Genomic DNA, 19,102 nt, shown 5'->3' on the forward strand with positions numbered 1-19,102 from the left:
GAAAGCGACTATGTTTTATACTATGTATTGATGGAACTCTTAAACGGCTTACAGTTAGGGTGCGATTTGGGGCAGAATTTCTTACTGTCTTTATTCAAATTTTGTGTATATGATGAGATGCCATATGATGTACGATATATATTAGCTCTTTTGCAAAGTTTTTCACAGAGGTCGATTACAGCTCTTTTGAGGGTCGTACCTTGCAGTTTTTAAAGCCACATTTTCGAAAGTCTATTTTTGCTTTATTCGAAAGTTTCTTTTGAAATTGTCCCCGAAGTAGTTTCTGATTCATATTAATGACACGCTTATTCTATCCATATTAAAAAAATTAGTTAGTCTACATCAACTTCACTTAAAATAAATAAATATGATTAAGAGCAACTACTGATTTTCTTGCCGATTTTTTAGTTTGATTCTTCATTTCGAAGCGGTATGAGAATATATTTACCTGGGCTAAATTATACTAAAAAAAAACTACTGGGTGACCTTTATAAGGTTTATGAATCGTCACTCCCACAATCGCTTCAGACCAAGGTCTTTAATCAAAGCATCCTACCTGTAATGATTTATGGTACCTAAATGCCGCAGGGCTGGTCCACAAATTTAAGGTCATTCAGCAAGCAATATACCGCGTGATGCCTAGGGTTTCTCTGGTACTTAGAATACGAAATGAGGAACCATTAGCCAGTAAATTTATATCACCAAAAACAACAATGGCGCGTTGTATTAGCTCCTTGAAGTCGAAGAGATCTGGTCATGTCCCCGGGCGTCTTGACTTCCGATAGAGCCAACACGTGCTAGCGTGAAGCGTGAAAATGGAGTGGACGTTTAACTTTACTTTATTTTGAATGTGAATTTATTTTTGTTAGAACTTGAATAAAACTCTTAAATAATCTAAGGATCTTTCGAAAACAACTTTGGTTAGACTAATTATTACCAATCATCTATCATCCATCACTGAAAAATTATGAAAAATATTTCAGTAACAGCCTGTAATTTTTTCTCACTGCTGGTGTTGATGATGATGATGTTTTCCTTTACAGCTGTTACCTTTCCGGTGGTGTGGGTGTAAAGAAACAATATTCGGTTATAAAATTTTTAATGCACAGTAACATAGTATTATAAACAACCAATTACTTAATTTACTAGTTACTTATGTTACTTCTTATAATGACTATTATATAAAATTATGCCAGCTAGACTCAGCGTGGGTCACTTGGGATAAAAGGCAAGCTTGAAAATTCAATGTAATTCAATGCAATTCAATATAAGGTTGAAAATTAGGCGCCACTGACGATTAAATTAGTTGTTGTGGTTTGAAAGAATACACCGTTCGCCAGACCGGTGTAAACAAAATTTATGATATAATTAAAAGGGGGTACATCACCAAAGTTTCCAGCTACACGTGGATACCGACAACGCTTAGGGAACAGGCCTGCCGTCCTTGGAGTTGCACCAGCCGCTATCTGGGCACACTCAACCAGGAACCTGGAGCTGTTCACTCTTAATATTTCCATTCAAGAAGTCCACGTGGTGGGTAAATCCGATTAAAAAAAAAAACCTCCTGTAATACGAAATATACAGGTTCAATAAGTTAAGCAAATAAGCAAATGATAAATACCTTTAACGGGAGATGTAAGCACGAATTTACCTTCTGGAGGTTCAAAGTCCTGCTTACACAAATTGACGATCTCAACTCCGGAGAACCATTTCAAAGGGTCACTGGAAACCACAATTTACACATGACTACGACTTTTCGAATTGTAAACCAATGCATTTAATCAAAAACAAGAATTAAAGACTTACAATTTCTTACGAGTCGGTAAACATGATATAAAGTTCTGTCAAACTTCAAAACTTCATTGTTAATATAAATTCTGAAAAGATAACTGCTATTAAAGCACTGAATACTAAACAACCACAAATTAAGAAACTCAATTATTAAGACAACTCACCGATATATTCAGTATATCGAATTAAAAGTTTGGATTCGGTGTGAAGCCGATAGTTCCAAAATTCAAAAAGAACGAAATCGAAAGTTCACGAACCTTTGAAAGGTTAGCGAGTGTGACCAGTATCACTACCAACATACCCTTAATGAAAAAGGAATTATATCCATAATTAAATCAAGGAAATAATTTTGGAATAATTATTAAAATTAAGAAAAGCCAAATATGAGGCAAAGTAAATTTATCATAACTAGACTCCGACACCTACATCGAAGAACTAACCTTTAAACTGGAAGACAGCTATTAAATTAATCTGAAACGATGTGAAATGACCTCTAATCAAATTCAGCAAGCGAATTAGATGATTAAAATCTTATTTTAATAATTGTTTTAATGCACCTTTAAAATAAATGTAATTTATTTTATTAATTAAAGTTATAGAAAATGCCAAGTTGAAGCGTTATACTAGCAACACCGACATAAATTAAGTGGGAAATGGGTCAATGGCACGGAATTTAGCGAATTGACACTTTTTTGACGTTTTATATAATTATAAAAAAAAGTTAAAATTATGAAAATAATTTTTAATGTAACACAGCCGAGCACGAGATGAATTATAAACACAAATTTAGCACATTTATATACAGTGGTGCTTTCTATGCTTGAACCTGAAATCATCGTTTGAGGTGCACGCGTTCTAACCACTTGGCCATCTCAGCTCAAAATATTTGGTGAAATGAATACATCAGACTATAGGAAGCGTGTACGACACCAGTTGTTTTTGTGCGTTTATCAAAGTGACATCATCATTACGACAAATGCGAGTAACAAAATGCTTCCGTGAGTAACGTAACATTATTTGTAAAAGGGATTTGTAAAGGGATAATATACCCGTTACTTGGTAACGAATACGCTTTTTTTAGGCTCCATGAATATTTTTTCGAAGGGAAATAAACAATATATTAAGTTGAACGTACTTAGTAACTTAGTGGTAGTACCTTGTGCAAGGCTGCACTTTCAATTGAAAATACAAATATGGCAGGAGCTGGATGCGAGTAGCCGGAGAAAGTGGCGTGCACTTGAAGAGGCCTTTGTCTAGCAGTAGACAAAAACGGGCTGATGATGATGAATACAAATATGCACTTTGCCTTATATTTGAATCGATTGTCAATTTAAAAATAAAGCACTGTTTTTTTTCAGACAAATATGAAAATTCTTGAATTGAAAAAAGGTCTCAAACTATAATTTTGAAGTAGACAAATTTCATACTAGCCACTAGGCCATCGAGGAAGATGCAGTAATATTTACTTAGATACATTAACAATTGTTTACCAAAGTTTCTCCACACTTACGTACTTTAAATACGCATTAAATATTCATCCGATAACCATAAATTCTCCAATGGAAAAAATATAACCTCAATTTTTTCAATTCTCAAATAGCCACTAGACTATCGAGGAAAATATAGAAACATTTATGTAGATAAAATAATAATTATTTACACCAAGTTACTAGCTCACACTTACCTACTTAATATACAATTTAAATATTCTACCGATAATCATATTTTTTTCGATTCATGGTGTCAGGGGTTCAGAAAATAAAATAAAGGAAAATCGAAACGAAAACGAAACCGGAAAATTGTATTATTATAATCTAAAACATTAATAAAATAATTGGTGTCAAATTAAACGAAGCATTTTCAATTTCCTTTTAAAATTAAATAAACTTAAAAGGGTTTTGTGAGCAAGTAAAGCTGAAAGTCACAAATTGGATAACGGATTTGAAAAATCATATCATAAGTTGTTTAATCGTCGATTTTCAGAACGTTGTTTCTCTTGAAAGCATCGCGTTTAATTTTATTAGAACTTTAGAAATACAGACTGATCAAAGTCGAACTCTTTGGTGACTGCTATGAATTGTTTGAGCTTGGGCGTAGTTGATTTTAATTCAGAAATTTAATTATATATTATTCCCTTTATAAAATAAAGGGACCATCCCAACGTCGCTTCTTAAAGAGACAAGACTATTACAGGACTCTGCCGAGTGCACATTTGCACCAATGTTGTTTTAGTTATTGAAATAATGTTAAATTATACAAAAGCAATATACATATGTATATGTGTACGGTAAGTTTCATTAGTAAAATATTTATTTTTTTCATTACATTTTACATTAACAGCCTGTAAATTTTCCACAACTGGGCTAAGACCTACTCTCTCTTTAAGGAGAAGGTTTGGAGCATGTGGTCATATGCAGGTTTCCTCTCGATGTTTTCCATCACCGCCGAATATGAGATGAGTTATAAACACAAATTAAGCACATGATAATTCAGTTGTGCATGCCCGGGTTTGAACCCGCAATCATCATTTAAGATGCACGTGTTCAAAGGACTGAGACATCTCGGCTCTCAAAAAAATATTTACATTTTACATAATTATAAAATAATTATGTTTACACGCCACCCACACAAAAAAGTAAATAAAGCTATATAAAGCAAGCACCTCTTAACGTTCATGTACCTAATTTGTGTTTATAATTCATCTGGTGCTCGACGTTGAAGGAAAACATCATGAGGAAACCTTCATGGGTCTAATTACAGAAAAATTCTGCCACATGTGTATTCTACCAACCCTCATTGGAACAGCGTGGTGGAATATGTTCTAATCCTTCTCTTCAAATAGAGGAAGGCATTAGTCTAGCAGTGGAAAATTTACAGGCTGTTGTTGTTATTATTGTTATCTTAACAAAATTACATTTTTCAAGCAAACGTTTCCGTAAATAACGTCTACAAATTGAAAAATTAGAATAAACTCGATTAAACAGATGTTCGCGTCATCAAGATAAACTGCCTTCCTACATTTTCCAGCTGCAATGGGCTTTTAGAACGTAACTCCGTCGACGTTTTGTTTTACATTTATTAACTAGATGGCGCTGTACGTAGTTGAATCGCGCTAACGTTACACATTCGGGAAAAGCTAAAGCACCACAGGTACTATCTCGTTGTGTATAAATGTGGTTCGATGACTGTTTTAAAATTTTTGTGGCGCGCCCCCTAGAAAAGCGCCGTATTAAGAACCATAAGATAAATTCCATATATCTGCTTATTTCTTTAACAGGAAGGTCTCACCTAATGATATAAATACTTTCTTTAAGTGTAATCTTATGACGATAGTTACCTTTAAGGATAATTACATATTTCTTTAACAAAAAGTTCTAATGATATCAATTTTCCGATCGATACTTTCAAGTTGAGTTTGTATGAATATTGCTTTTCACGAAAGTGTTCCTCACGCAGTTGTGGCAATTACTAGGACCCGCTGGATTGTTGTAATTCGAATTACACATATACTGCTATATATTTTTATTATATATTATAGATTATGTATATATTATTTAAAAGAAAAAAAAAATCAGTGTGGGCCACGTCTCCCAAGAAGACGACAAAAATGATTTCCAGCGAAGATCTGCTGATGTTTAGTATAAAATATAAAACGCCAAAATGTTTAATATAAAATGTAAAAAAAGGCACGGGCATCTGCGAGCCTGTGGATGTTGTAAATTAAATAAATAAAAAAAAAACAAGAATATTGCTTTTTCATCATTTTATTTAATACATAAGCTAGTTAATAAGGTAATTTATTATTAATTTTGGTTAATAACGATTTTTAGATTTACTAAATTATTACCATTACCAGAATTACTAAAAGTACATACCTGTAATATCAAATTTTAAATTCTACCGATTTATACAGAATCAATTAAATTGATAAGTTTGTTTTGCTCTCAAATTACGTATACGTATATTTAATCGTAAAGAAACCTGCATACTAAAAATGAAATTCTATTAAATGTGTATCCAGTAACTTTCTCCTTAAAAGGAGGAAATGTCTTAACCAAGTACTGGAACATTTATAGTAGTAGTAAAATATTATACCTTTGTTGTCGTCGTAAAAGCGTAGTAAAGTAATACACACACACCCAAAAATACCCCTACATACACATGGATTCATATAAATCATCAAGGTCATTCCTTGGTGACAGAGTATATAAATAGGTCATCGTAACCAGTTGATAAAAAAACCATCGTGATTTTGTATGTGATGGTATGAAAAGGAACTGCAAAATTATTTTGTTTCCAACGATGGGAATCGCATCGTGGATTAAATACATGTTGCACACAATATAATCTTACTAAATAATTATTATAATATAGATCCGAGATGGCCCAGTGGTTATAACGCGTGCTTTTAATCGATGATTGCTAGTTCAGTCCCAGGCAAGCACCGCTGAATATTCATGTGCCTAATTTGTGTTTATAATTCACCTCGTGCTCGTCGGTGAAGAAAATCATCGTAGGGAAAACTGAACGAGTCTAATTCATAGAAATTCTGCTTCATGTGTATTTCACCAACGCACATTGGTGGCGGAATATGTTCCAAACCTTCTCCTCAAAGGGTGAGGAGACTTAGGCCAGCAGTGGAAAATTTACAGGCTGTTGATGATGATGATGAATTAATAATATTTGAAGTTGTATTTATTTATATTTGAAACAAAATGTCAGCGAACACCTATTGCACTGAAATGCTATCGAATTAAATCCAAATGTCACAATATTCAGTGATTTACGAGAGACAGTGTAAGATTAAACCTGTATGTGGGATTACAGCGCTGTACAGCGCTTTATTTACTATTGCTATTTGTAAATATCAAAATGAATATATCAAAAGTATTTTCGTAGATAGTTTTTAAACTTCCGTGGTCGAATAGTGTGTACACAGATCTTCATGGCTATACCACTCCGAGGTCCCAAGTTCGATTATCCGGCCGAGTCGATGTAGAAAAAGTTCATTTGTTTTCTATGTTGTCTTGGGTCTGGATATTTTTGGTACTGATTTGATGATTTTCCATAACATAAGTCCTTTAGCTACTTATATTAGGATCAGAGTAATGTATGTGATGTTGTCCAATAATGTTTTGTGTATTTGGAAAGACTTGGGATACTTAAATCCCAAGAGTATCTGTAGAAGCTCATTGTTAGAATGAGAGAGATGCAATGCGAATCACGTTCAGTTATCACGTTCTTCGATAAGATTTGCTCGATTGCACTTCGTCCGTTCCTTTTTACAGTCTAGACGATTAGGGTTGACACAAAAAGGTTAAAATGGCACTGATGTTACAATGTAGGGCTACCACATATGAACAAGCATTGGGACAGCGTGTACCTTTGCGACAACGACATACATATATAGAATAAACGTTCTCTGAGAGCGACGGTCATTAGTTATTACATCCTTATCACTATATTCACTATCAAATAGCTTATTCTTCAATTGCAGGCAGAATATATTACATACACGTATTAATTGTTAAATGACGGTTCAAAAGTTCTTGTAAAGGTTTACTTGAATAATGTATATTTTGATTTTTTTAATAACATAACTAAAATCACTTCACACTACGTAATTAGATCACTTATTTTTAACACAATCTTAAAACACTAAATAACGTATAAAAACGTATATAAACGTATTGCGTAGCGTTTGCTTCGACTATGACTACGAACTGCCCATCGAGTATTCCTCGGTTTGTGGAATAGTGAACCTCCATTTCCCCCACAGCAGGTGAAGCAGTATACCTGCCAGTAAAATAAAGTTTATCAGTCTATTACCCTTATATATATTCCCTATCTCAATTTTGAATATCGAACTTGTTAAACAAATCACTTTTAGTCCGAACTTTAAATTAATATTACGTCCTGTTAAAATAATAGTCCGTGTTAAATTGAACGGAACGTTTCCAATTTCCTTTCATATTGTATAAACTAAACAAGACAATGTTTTGTAAACAATCCAATCCGAAAGTTGCAAATTAAATTATGACTCGAGATGGCCTAGTGGGTAGAACGTGTGCATCTTAACCAATGATTGCGGGTTCATACTCAGACAAGCACCATTGAATATTCATGTGCTTAATTTGTGTTTAAAATTTATCTTGTGCTCGGCGATGAAGGAAAAAGAAAAAAGGAAACACCTGCATGTGACTAATTTCATAGAAACTCTACCACATGTGTATTCCACCAACCCGCTTGGAACAGTGTGCTGGAATATTTTCCGAACCTTCTGCTCAAAATCAAAACATCGTGAGGAAACCGGCATGTATCTAATTTCAACGAAATTATTTCACATGTGAATCCATTAGAGCAGAACATTGAAAATCCAAAAGGGAGAGCTTCCACCCCTTAGCCCAGCAGTGGAAAATTCACAGGCTGTTTTTGTATGAAATTTTATATGGACGTTAGAAAGATTATCATATTGCTTGTAAAATAGCGTTAAAATTTAATTAAGCGTATAATACCTTTTGACTTCCACGCAGGATATATTAATTTAAATAATTGTATTTAACTAATATGACTTTGTATTTTTTAAATGTTAAAAAAAGAGTAATTACTGAGTTTCTTGCCGGTTCTTCACGGTAGAATCTACTTTCCGAACCGGTAGTAGCTTCACTTAATTGTAAAATGACGATTCAAAAGTGCTTGTAAAAGCCAACTTGAATAAAGTTTATTTTGATTTGATTTAAACTCTACAATTGTTTACATTGAATTGTGTTATACATTTAACTTGTAAACATTATACATTTTTTTCTTGATTTAGAGGATAATACATTGTCCATAGATTCTTAAGTTTTTCCTCGTTGGATTATGGAACATGGGTGCATACTTATGCATAATAATTTATCCTTCTTAGTTGGCCCCTCTCCGTATCTGTTCTGCTCGCAATGACCATTGCACTTCACAGACGTCTGTTATTCACATAAGTGAACAGACAGATACACCTATGCGAATAACAGATCTTGTCTGGATCTGAATATGACATTTTCACGAAGAACGATAGTTAAAAGATATGTAAGCTTCATTGCAAGTGATTCAAAAAAAGGAAGTTTTATTATTATCTTCGACAAGTGACAATAATAATAGTTAACAGGGGACAACTAATTTAAGAGACTGTTACATCTAAAGTTTACTGCATATTTTGTAAAGAACTAAATATATAAATGGTATAGATCTCTTGTTAACAAAATAACAAAGCTGTAAGCAGAACGATTAATTGGCTCCAATAGCTTGCCAATTTGTTTCGTTCCGGACCAACATTTATTCAGCCTACCTGCGGTGTCCACAGAGGTACACGGTTTATTAACGCAAAACAAATTTGTTGAATAAATTGTATCTTGTTAACTATACAATTTGTTTTATGAGATATTTAATTAAAATCTATCAAGTATTTTAATTAGCTACGATAAATATGCTTTAAAAAGTATGGTTGGCAAAGCGCCCAGCAGATGTGTGTGGAAACTTTAGAATTTAAATATGTGTGATAAAGATATTGAGAAAAATAAATAAATAAATATTGAATATCTACATCCCATTCTATTCTGACTCGAATGTAAGTAGCTAAAGCACTTGTGTTATGGAAAATCTGAAGAAACGACGGTACCACAAACACCAATACCCAAGATAACATAAAACCTAATGAACTTTTTCTACATCGACAAGGCCAGGAATCGAACCCGGGACCTCAGAGTGTTGTACCCATAAAAACCGGTGTACATACTACGACTACGGACGTCGTCGAAATAATTAAAAAATAGAGTTCGGTATATTAAATTAATATTTCATCACACATGATGGAGACTGTGCATAGCATACAAAGTCGTTAGTACATACAAGTCATGTTATCGCCCAAGCACCAATATATGTTGCACAATATAAAATAAATAAATTTACCACACACACGTCACTTTGAATTTTTACAAGATTTTATCTAATTAATGTTTTTTATTTTGTTACAGGAATTATGAGGCTTTTCTTCAATGACATATAAAAAGGTAAGAGACTAAAATATTTAATGAAAATATTATATTAAAAAATACGTATACAAATATCAGTATATTAATTTGAACAATAATTCTACACCAAAAATATAACGGTGAATATTTGAAGTCAAATTTGATATAAATAGAACGCTCTTCATTTTTCCAATTGTCACACCGTAAACTATAGATTAAATATAATATGACTACTAAGCAGGACTTACCCGTTGACTTCCAAGCAGGACATATTAATTTAAATAATTCTATTTAACTAACATGACTTTGTATTTTTTAAATGTTGAAAAAGAGTATCTACTGAGTTTCTTGCCGGTTCTTCTCGGTAGAATCTAATTTCCGTACTTCTAAGCCTACTTGAATAAAGTTTATTTTGATTTGACGACCATTATCAATATCGATACGACATAGAACAGGAAAAAATTGTACGTAACAAAACAGTTATATATAATAACGTTAAAAGTAGACGTAATTTGTTGACATAATTATAGTACGACACAACATAGATGTAGCATCGGCAAATTCAATAAAACCAATTGCTGGCGATTTGTACAACCAATAGAAATAGCTCCCTATCGCACCATGTAACGCTATTCGTCGCTATACATTCTCGCGTCAGTTCAACCCGAGAAAGCAAGTGCATGTAAATCGACATGTCAAAATGACGAATATATTAGGTCAAGTTATTACGTTTGCGTAAAGATCATACTCAAATAAGAAATAAGTATTGATAATTTGGGATAGTGTACTTAATTTGGATGTAATCGGTTTTACGAATTTTGGCCGATGCTACATCTAAGTTGTGTCGTACTATACTGAATTCTTACGAGTAAGCCTCGGATACACTATCCAAAAATAGTTATATTATAGAATACTAAAAAATTGAGATCAATTGAATTTTGCAGTAGTCGCAATCATCGGTTAAGATGCACGCGTTCTAACCACTGGGCCATCTCAGCCCCGTATATACATTTATGCGTTTTGTATCAACAAGCCATACAGTAATTACTCAATGTTATTATATAAGTAAAACAGCTCTCGTTGTTAGTTCAACGTATTATGTTGTATGGAAATGAAGTTAGGAGGTTTCAACGGTTTATAAACTTGAGGTTTGCACGTTTCTAACCCTGTTTCCACTAACCCACTTTTTATCTATTTTTCAATTTTAAATTGCCAGTAAAAATAAATAGAGACATTTTTATTAAATATATTTATCACAGATTAAAATTAGTCAAAAAAAATCTAAATTTTATACAACTACCTGCAATATTAACTTTTGTTATTTACATAATAGATATATTTTCATAATGAACAACTCGTAGCTTAAAAATATTTGTGACCATTATCTCTTTTAAAATTTGATTTAGATGTGTCAACTTTTAAAATAATCAATTAAAATTTATATCATTCAAATATAATTCACTAGACATGTTAAAAAATATCAAAAACTCTGCCCTCTCCATTGAAAAGTATGATGAAATCTCAACTAAACAAACTGCAACGAAATCCAATTTCATGACAGCGTTGTCTAGAAATTCTTTATAACCTTTCACGCCGCATCCAAAAAAGGGCCGTCAAAAAGCGAAAACGGGGAAAAATTCCGCGAAATATCAAAAAAAATAACGTCGCATGAATGGAACTTCGTGAGATGACTATTGAATTACTTTCACGGGAAAATGACCCTTATGGTTCTAGCTACAAGGCATATGTAAGAGCAATTTATTTGCTTAGATCGTGAATGAGCTCTCTTCAAATATTTCACGCTCTGTAGTTATTATAACATGTTTATTTTGAGGTCTCGCGATTGTTCTCATACAAGTTTAACGTAGGAGTATGTGTATTAAGTAAGATTCGCTTTAAAGCTTAGAATATTATTATTTCACGGAATAAAGTATTTGCACTAGATTTGTTTTATATGAATGATTTTATATTACTTACTGTTGCATCGCAATATATTTACAACAATATTATGTGTATTCACGGTAACATTGATCACTTTGATAAAATCAGTGATAATCATTGTATTTGCACTAGCAGTAAGGATAAGCTTATAACGTCAAGTTTCCGACTCCGCAAAGTCAATAAATCTTTCTTGGGGCAAGGTATACGTTTCTATTATAAAATTCCGCAGACATTTTTAACTTTGCCGTTTCGTAAATTCAAATTGTTTATAAAAAATACATTAGTAAAAAAGGTTATTATTTTATATTATTTGATACAAGATTTTGCGGATGATAAAAAAGCTTGGAATTAATATCTGTTGACTTCCAGGCAGGATACATTTCATTCTTATATAATTGTATTTAACTAATGTTTGTGTTTGAAAAATAGTAACTATTGAATTTCTTGCCGGTTCTTCTCGGTAGAATCTAATTTCCGAACCGGTGGTAGCTTCACTTAATTGTTAAATGGAGATTCAAAAGTGCTTGTAAAAGTCCACTTGAATAAAATTTATTTTGATTTTTGATTTGGTTAACGTTGATGATGAGAAGAAAAATTTCCACCACGCTTGCTTCTTAGACATTTGATAGAAACGTATCTGGTATAATTCGATTCAGCTGAACTAATCTAAGAAGATTCAGAGATGTTTTATTGATATTGAGAAAGTTCCGAAAATTGTTTACTTGATGGTCATCTCATTCGTTCCTTAACACGAGACTAGCAAAGTAGTAACCAACAATGGATAGGAGCGATGACCTTTAAACGACTGCCCATTTCTGTAGTAAAGTCCGCCTTATAAGAATAACCAAAAGAATATTCTTTCATCGAAAGAAAACTAAACGTATATAATGTAGTAATTGGGTATAACAACAACAAACAATAAGCCTTTAAACTTCCCACTGCTGGGCTAAGGCTTCCTCTCCCCCTGAGGAGAAGGTTTATAAAATATTCCACCACGCTATTCCAATGCGGATTAGTGGAATACACATGTGACAGAATATTTATGAAATTCGACACTAAAGGTTCCTCACGATGTTTTTCTTTAAGGCCGAGCACGATATTAATTATTAACACAAATTAAGCACATATCTATAGTGGTGCTTGCCTGGGATTGAACCCGAAATCATCGCTTAAGATGCACGCGTTCTAACCACTGGGCCATTTTGGCTCAGCAATTGGGTATAATTGAGATTTACTACTTGGCTATCCAGAGGTGCTAATCCAACAATTTTAAAAATATGATGAGTCGGCGTGTATGTTAGTTCATTGAAAGTTTGTAGTTTGATTCGTAGTTGCTGCTTCAGCTCATTAAAATGGTTTTTAATGAGCTCATAACTTTCTTGATTTGAGTTAGTTTTAAGAAATTATTTTATTTTAGTTCAATAAAATTATAACCTGTTAATATCTAATTACTGGATCGAAGCCTTTTCTAAGCTTAAGAGGAAAAAATAAATTATTTCATCAAGCTACTTTAACATCGCATTGGGTTAGTAATTAGATGGATTTTCATCAGATACCTTTCCTCAGGTTTTCTTCCACTACCAAGGAGATATAGTGTCAAAAGAAACTTACATTAATATTTTTGATATTAGTGAGATAAATAAATTTAGAAATCAATTGGCGAAAAGTTATAAACCAGTAACTAATAGTAACCAGTAACAGCAGCATTGGGCTTTGAAGTCAGAATATTGGTATCGATCATTGTAGTGAAAAGGACCATTGTGAAAAATCACAGAACGATATTCGGCTGAGCTTTTGTGCATTGTTCAGTATCCATCGTCCCTTTTTGCACAATCACAATAATTTCATTCTGTACATATCCACGCGCAAACAGTGTGGAATAAACTGATATAGTGGAAACCCGATTTTCAAGGTAATCTTAAGCCTTGGATAATATTGGTTATGTTTGCGTGTCTGTTTACATGTGTACAAGTTTTCAGTAGATTATGTTAGATCTCTAACTAAGCATCGATTGTTGAGACGAGGAACCAATATTAGGACAAGATAGATTTCATTTTTCAATACATATTGTGGTATAAGTATAACGAATGGGCAAATGGACCAAACGATGTCAAGTGGTCACCACTATCCATATAAATTGTGCTACAAGAAATATTAAGCATTCCTTACATCACCAATCCACAACCAACTTTAGATACTAAGATATTATATCCCTTGTATCTTGTTATACCGACTCATTCAGCCGTCAAAACGCAGCAAACATAGCGGTTGAATGTTGAGTGGGTGTGAACTAAATTATGCTAACCATCTTTTTTGTATAATTTAAAACCTAATAATTTCCAAAACGTTCTAAGTGACCATAATGCGTTAAAGGAAATTGATAACAAGCGTTTCATGTGATCACGTCAGTGTAAACGACCCTTAGATAAGCGTATTCACAAGTTTCAGCAATACATGAACCATGTATCCGAGTTATGTGGCTGGTAAACACAAGGACAGAATAAACACTCAGAGGAAACCATATAGGGTATTCCTGCGTTGCCGTTGTATTGTTTGCGAAGTTTTCTTATTGGTTTATTGAAAACGTCCTAGAAATCTAGAATAGAGAATACTGTTTGCATTCTAGAAAACTTACAAGTTGTATTTCACTAGTTCTTTCTTGTGGTGTTCGTTCCGGTGCTACATCAATTGGAAAATTGGAAAACATTTCTGTACCAAAAACAAAATACATAGATCTGAAAGAAAATTTATTTTTCCAAATGTTTAATTTGTGTTTATAATACAGAATAAGAAATATAATCGATATATATATATATATATATTTATATATATATATATATATATATATATATATATATATATATATATATATATATTTATAAGAGACTTTATTCGTGTTATAACGTATGGTTTGATTTTATGGATTGGCAAAGCTAAAAATATCTGTGGAATTTTATTATAGAAACGAATCGAATACCTTGCCATAGGTAGGATTTATTGACTTTGTATAGTCGGTAAGCTCCAAGCTTTTCCATTAGAAAGGAAGCCTTAACAGTATTGAGACATTCCTACTTGTTACTTTTATCAATAGTCAAAGAAATAGTTTAACTCCTTAATGTCTTTTTAATTTTCTAAGTAAGATTTTGCCTCATGAAAAAGAAAATATTCGAAATCATTTGGAATATTACTGTAGACTATTGAATAATGAAAAGAAAAACCTATAATCAAATTAGCCAATAGTAATTAAGATTGAAATATACATTTTCACTAATTATAAAATACGTTCGAATACTTTTATGAAAGTTACTTATTCTTAGTTTAAATCTTGAGTCAACATAATATTTTTCAAATTGGTTTTGAGAACTATTAGTATTAATAGTAAGCATTGCAATAATTTTGACACCTGTTTTTTATAATAAATAAAAACATAGCCGATTCATACATTAAATAAAATTGTTAAATAATTAGTCGGCCAAGTTGGGTGTGTAGCCATCTTGGATTTAGAATGACGTCACACAGTTATTCATGCATCTGCAATATAACTGAACGTGTATACAACATTTCAACTAAAGATATCGCCTTTTGAGTTTCAGGATATCACTCGTACATACTTATATTACAAGTTAAATGAAAGCTTGTAAAAGCTTTATATTAATAAAGTATTCAACAAATGATTTTGTACATGACAAAAAAACTTGGAATAAATACGTGTTTACTTTTAGGTAAGATATAATATTTTAGTTAATTAACATAATATATTTTAAACGTTATAAAAGGGTAACTACTGAGTTTCTTTTGGTTTGCTCGCAGTAGAATCTACATTCCTAAGCGATAGTTTTACTTTTCACAGTAATAAGTTCTTGTTAAAGACTAATTGAAGTAATTTATTTTGATTTGATTATAATATATATAAGTGAATAATTAAACTTAAATAACTCTATCGGTAATGTGCATACGATTAATTTATTCAGGAGAACTCGGATACTTGTACCGAATTACTTTGTATTACCACTGCCCTTCGGAGAATTTGAATATTTTGGATATTTTACAAGGCCATCACATCAATTATCCAAAACCTTAAGGCAGAATATATGTTTGATCTAAAATTCCACAGATATTTTTAACTTTGCCGTTTCGTAAATACCAGTCATTTCTAAAAAAACATTCGTAAAGAAAGCATATGTTCAATATAAGATTATACAGACGATATAAAAGTGTGGCGTCAATACTTGTTGATTTCCAGGCAGGATACACATACATATATAATTGTATTTAACTAACACGGCTGTATTTTTAATGTTGAAAAGAGTAACTACTGAGTTTCTGGCAGATCCTTCTCGGTAGAATCTACATTCCGAACTGGTGGTAGCTTCACTTAATATAGTTGTTAAATGATTCGAAAGTGCATGTAAAAGCCTACTTGTATAAAGTATACTTTGATTTGAACTAAAATCCGAGTAACGCAGTATTTAATGGAATATTAAATTGAAACATAAATCAATTTACTGGTCGTTGGATCAGGAACAATAGAGATTAATTTAAACTAACTACATTATATATCTAAGTACTTCTATTGGAAGATAGTTATGCATTTTGCACAGCTTGAATACATTTCGATATTGCAAGCGTTCGGTTAAAGATGTCGATGTCTGAGGTTAGATCGAATGTATGAAATATATTAGACGAAGGCTACGTAATGTAATTGAATTCAACTTACGTGTTTCGATGTTCCAATTTCGAAATGTTTGTTTTGTTATATCTTTATTTATAAACAGATGATATCTATAATGTATTACCCAATATGTTTGAATATGAAATATTTGTGTGCCATTACTGCAATCATAATCACTTAAGTAAAGTAAAGTAATAGCCTGTACATTTCCCACTGTTGAGATAAGGCCTCCTCTCCTATTGAGGAGAGGGTTTGGGACATATTCCATCACGCTGTTCCAATGCGTGTTGGTGGAATGCACGTGTGGCAGAATTTCGATGATATTAGACACATGCAGGTTTCCTCACGATATTTTCCTTCACCGCCGAGCACGAGATGAATTACAAACACAATTAAGCACATATATATAGTGGTGCTTGCCTATGTTTGAACCCGCAATCATCGGTTAAGATGCGTTCTAACCACTGGGCTATCTCAGCTCCATAAATCACTTAAGAATATATACATTTTTGAGTATGTACAATTATATAATGTTCAATATTATTGATCGATGAGCGATTTGCCGATCCCCGTGGTCGAGTAGAGTGTACACTAGTTTTCATGGGTACGCCACTCGATTCACAACCCAGTCGATGTAGAAAATTCATTAGTTTTCTATGTTGTCTTGGGTCTAGGTGGTACCGTCTTTACTTCTGCTTTCCATAACACAAGTGCTTTAGCTATAGCATTGGAATCAGATTAATGTATGTGATGTTGTCCAATATTTATTTATTTCTATTTAATGATCGAAGATCGCTAGTTTGATTTTGGGTTAATTCTGGACAGATATTGGTTTAACTTTATTATTTTATGCATAACTAAAGGAAGGTATTTATTTGTAATTTATAGCGCCAATCTCTATGGGAACATAACATCAGGAAGCTATTTGCCCGAGCGTCTACGTTACATAAAAAAGTATTTAGCCAACTTATGTTTAACAGTTAAAGTTAAGTGCTCATAAAAAAGTGAGAAAATCTATAGTCCGAAATTGGATACTAGTCGGAATAATATCTAGTATATATAATATAGTATATATTATATAGATATTTATGGGTGAGTTATTTTCACTTGGAAATCTCCATATTTAAAAGTCTGATTTCGGTATAATACATGATTTTGAAGGAAAACATCATGAGGAAACCTGCATATTGTGTCTATTTCATCGAAATTTGACATTGGGACAGCGTGGTGGAATGTGTTCCAAACTCTCTCCTTAATGAATGAAGCGGCCCTAGCCCAGGCGTTTTCCTCAAGACTGCTTGATTCTATATTAAATTTTATCGACCTATAGGAAGACAGTACTACTGTTAGTATTGTATGCGCCTGCAAATTATGCTTCCAGGTTGCGATCTAAGTAGATTTCCGCTGAACTTAAATTGGAACACAGGTTAGGACAGCCAGATGATGCATTTGTAAAAGCAAACGAGCTCCTTTCCCATCCAAATGAGACAGTACCTACATGCAAGGATAGATACCGATCTAATTTAGATATTGTGCCTAAATTTTAGATATCTCCAAAAATAAAATTATTGAAAATTTTATGAAAATTCGTTATCTGTATTTGTATTCGAGTCATTGTTTCCAATTTATTCAATGTTAGTTTGCGTTGCCAGTAAATAACAATAAAGGTACAAAAGACAACTGACTTCTACTAAATAGATTTTATCAATCCTAAATAATGTATTATTTATCAGTCACTTTTTGATACCTCAACAATACAATTGACAAAACAATTACGCTCCAGCTTACTTGACTAATTAACTACACAAACAGTAACTTCAGTGAATACGTTACTAATCTATTTGATTTCATTTAGAGCACTGTTTTAATTTGGTCGCATTTGTGTGTATCTCATAAATAATTCAATCACGATATAGCGGACGATTGTGGTACAGAATTCAGGCTATTTTATGTTCACGTTTTCTTATATTTTATTCATCTATAAGGTTGATTTTCCCGTGTCGTGTAAACGTAAGTTTATTTAGTTTTCCTCGTTAGCTGAATTTTTCATATTTTTCATACATCGCGACGAATTGGATTTATTCAATTCGATACAAAATTTTAATTATGGATAAATTGCGAATATTCGTTTTTCGAACGTTTATTGTAAATTCTTTCCAAATTTATATTTCATATATTTCAATTCACGTCTGTAATATATTTGTAACAAACATACTAATTCAGTTTTGTATAATAATAATAAAAATACTGTGATAATGATCTTCTTCAAATAAGGGCTATTCGCAATATTTTAGAATTTGAAAATTTGTCAGTAATAAAACAACTAGCAGGCTGTTTAAATATTCTCTTACTATTCACCAAGGAGTAATGTAATAGTATTTACAGCGTAAATCAGTCTATGTGTGTGTGTTTGCATGTATTATTACCCCTACACGACAATATCGACGTTTTAATATTTTAGTACTACTGTAGCATCCTTTAATGTACCACTGCAGAGCTAAATGCGCATTGATGGATAAATATGAAATAGAATTTTATTGAAATTCGTCCATGCAGGTTTCCTCACGACGTTTTCCTTCACCGAGCTGAATTCAGGAAATTAATTATAAACAAAAATTTAACACATGCCAATGCAATTCTAGTAAGTTTGAACCCAAATCATCGGTTAAAACTAACGTGCTCTAACCACTGA

General features: G+C 32.4%; 1 protein-coding gene across 1 annotated transcript in view; it reads left to right on the plus strand.

The window, feature by feature from the left end:
• The window catches only part of LOC124537892, a 414,407-nt gene that overhangs the window by 291,184 nt on the left and 104,121 nt on the right, over window positions 1-19,102 (plus strand). The window contains exon 4 of the mRNA XM_047114852.1: window positions 9,801-9,836. The gene's annotated coding sequence lies outside the window, so the exon portion shown is untranslated. The remainder of the gene's footprint in view (window positions 1-9,800; window positions 9,837-19,102) is intronic.

Source organism: Vanessa cardui, chromosome 19 (assembly GCF_905220365.1).
Source record: "Vanessa cardui chromosome 19, ilVanCard2.1, whole genome shotgun sequence".
In the NCBI taxonomy this organism is placed as follows: domain Eukaryota; kingdom Metazoa; phylum Arthropoda; class Insecta; order Lepidoptera; family Nymphalidae; genus Vanessa; species Vanessa cardui.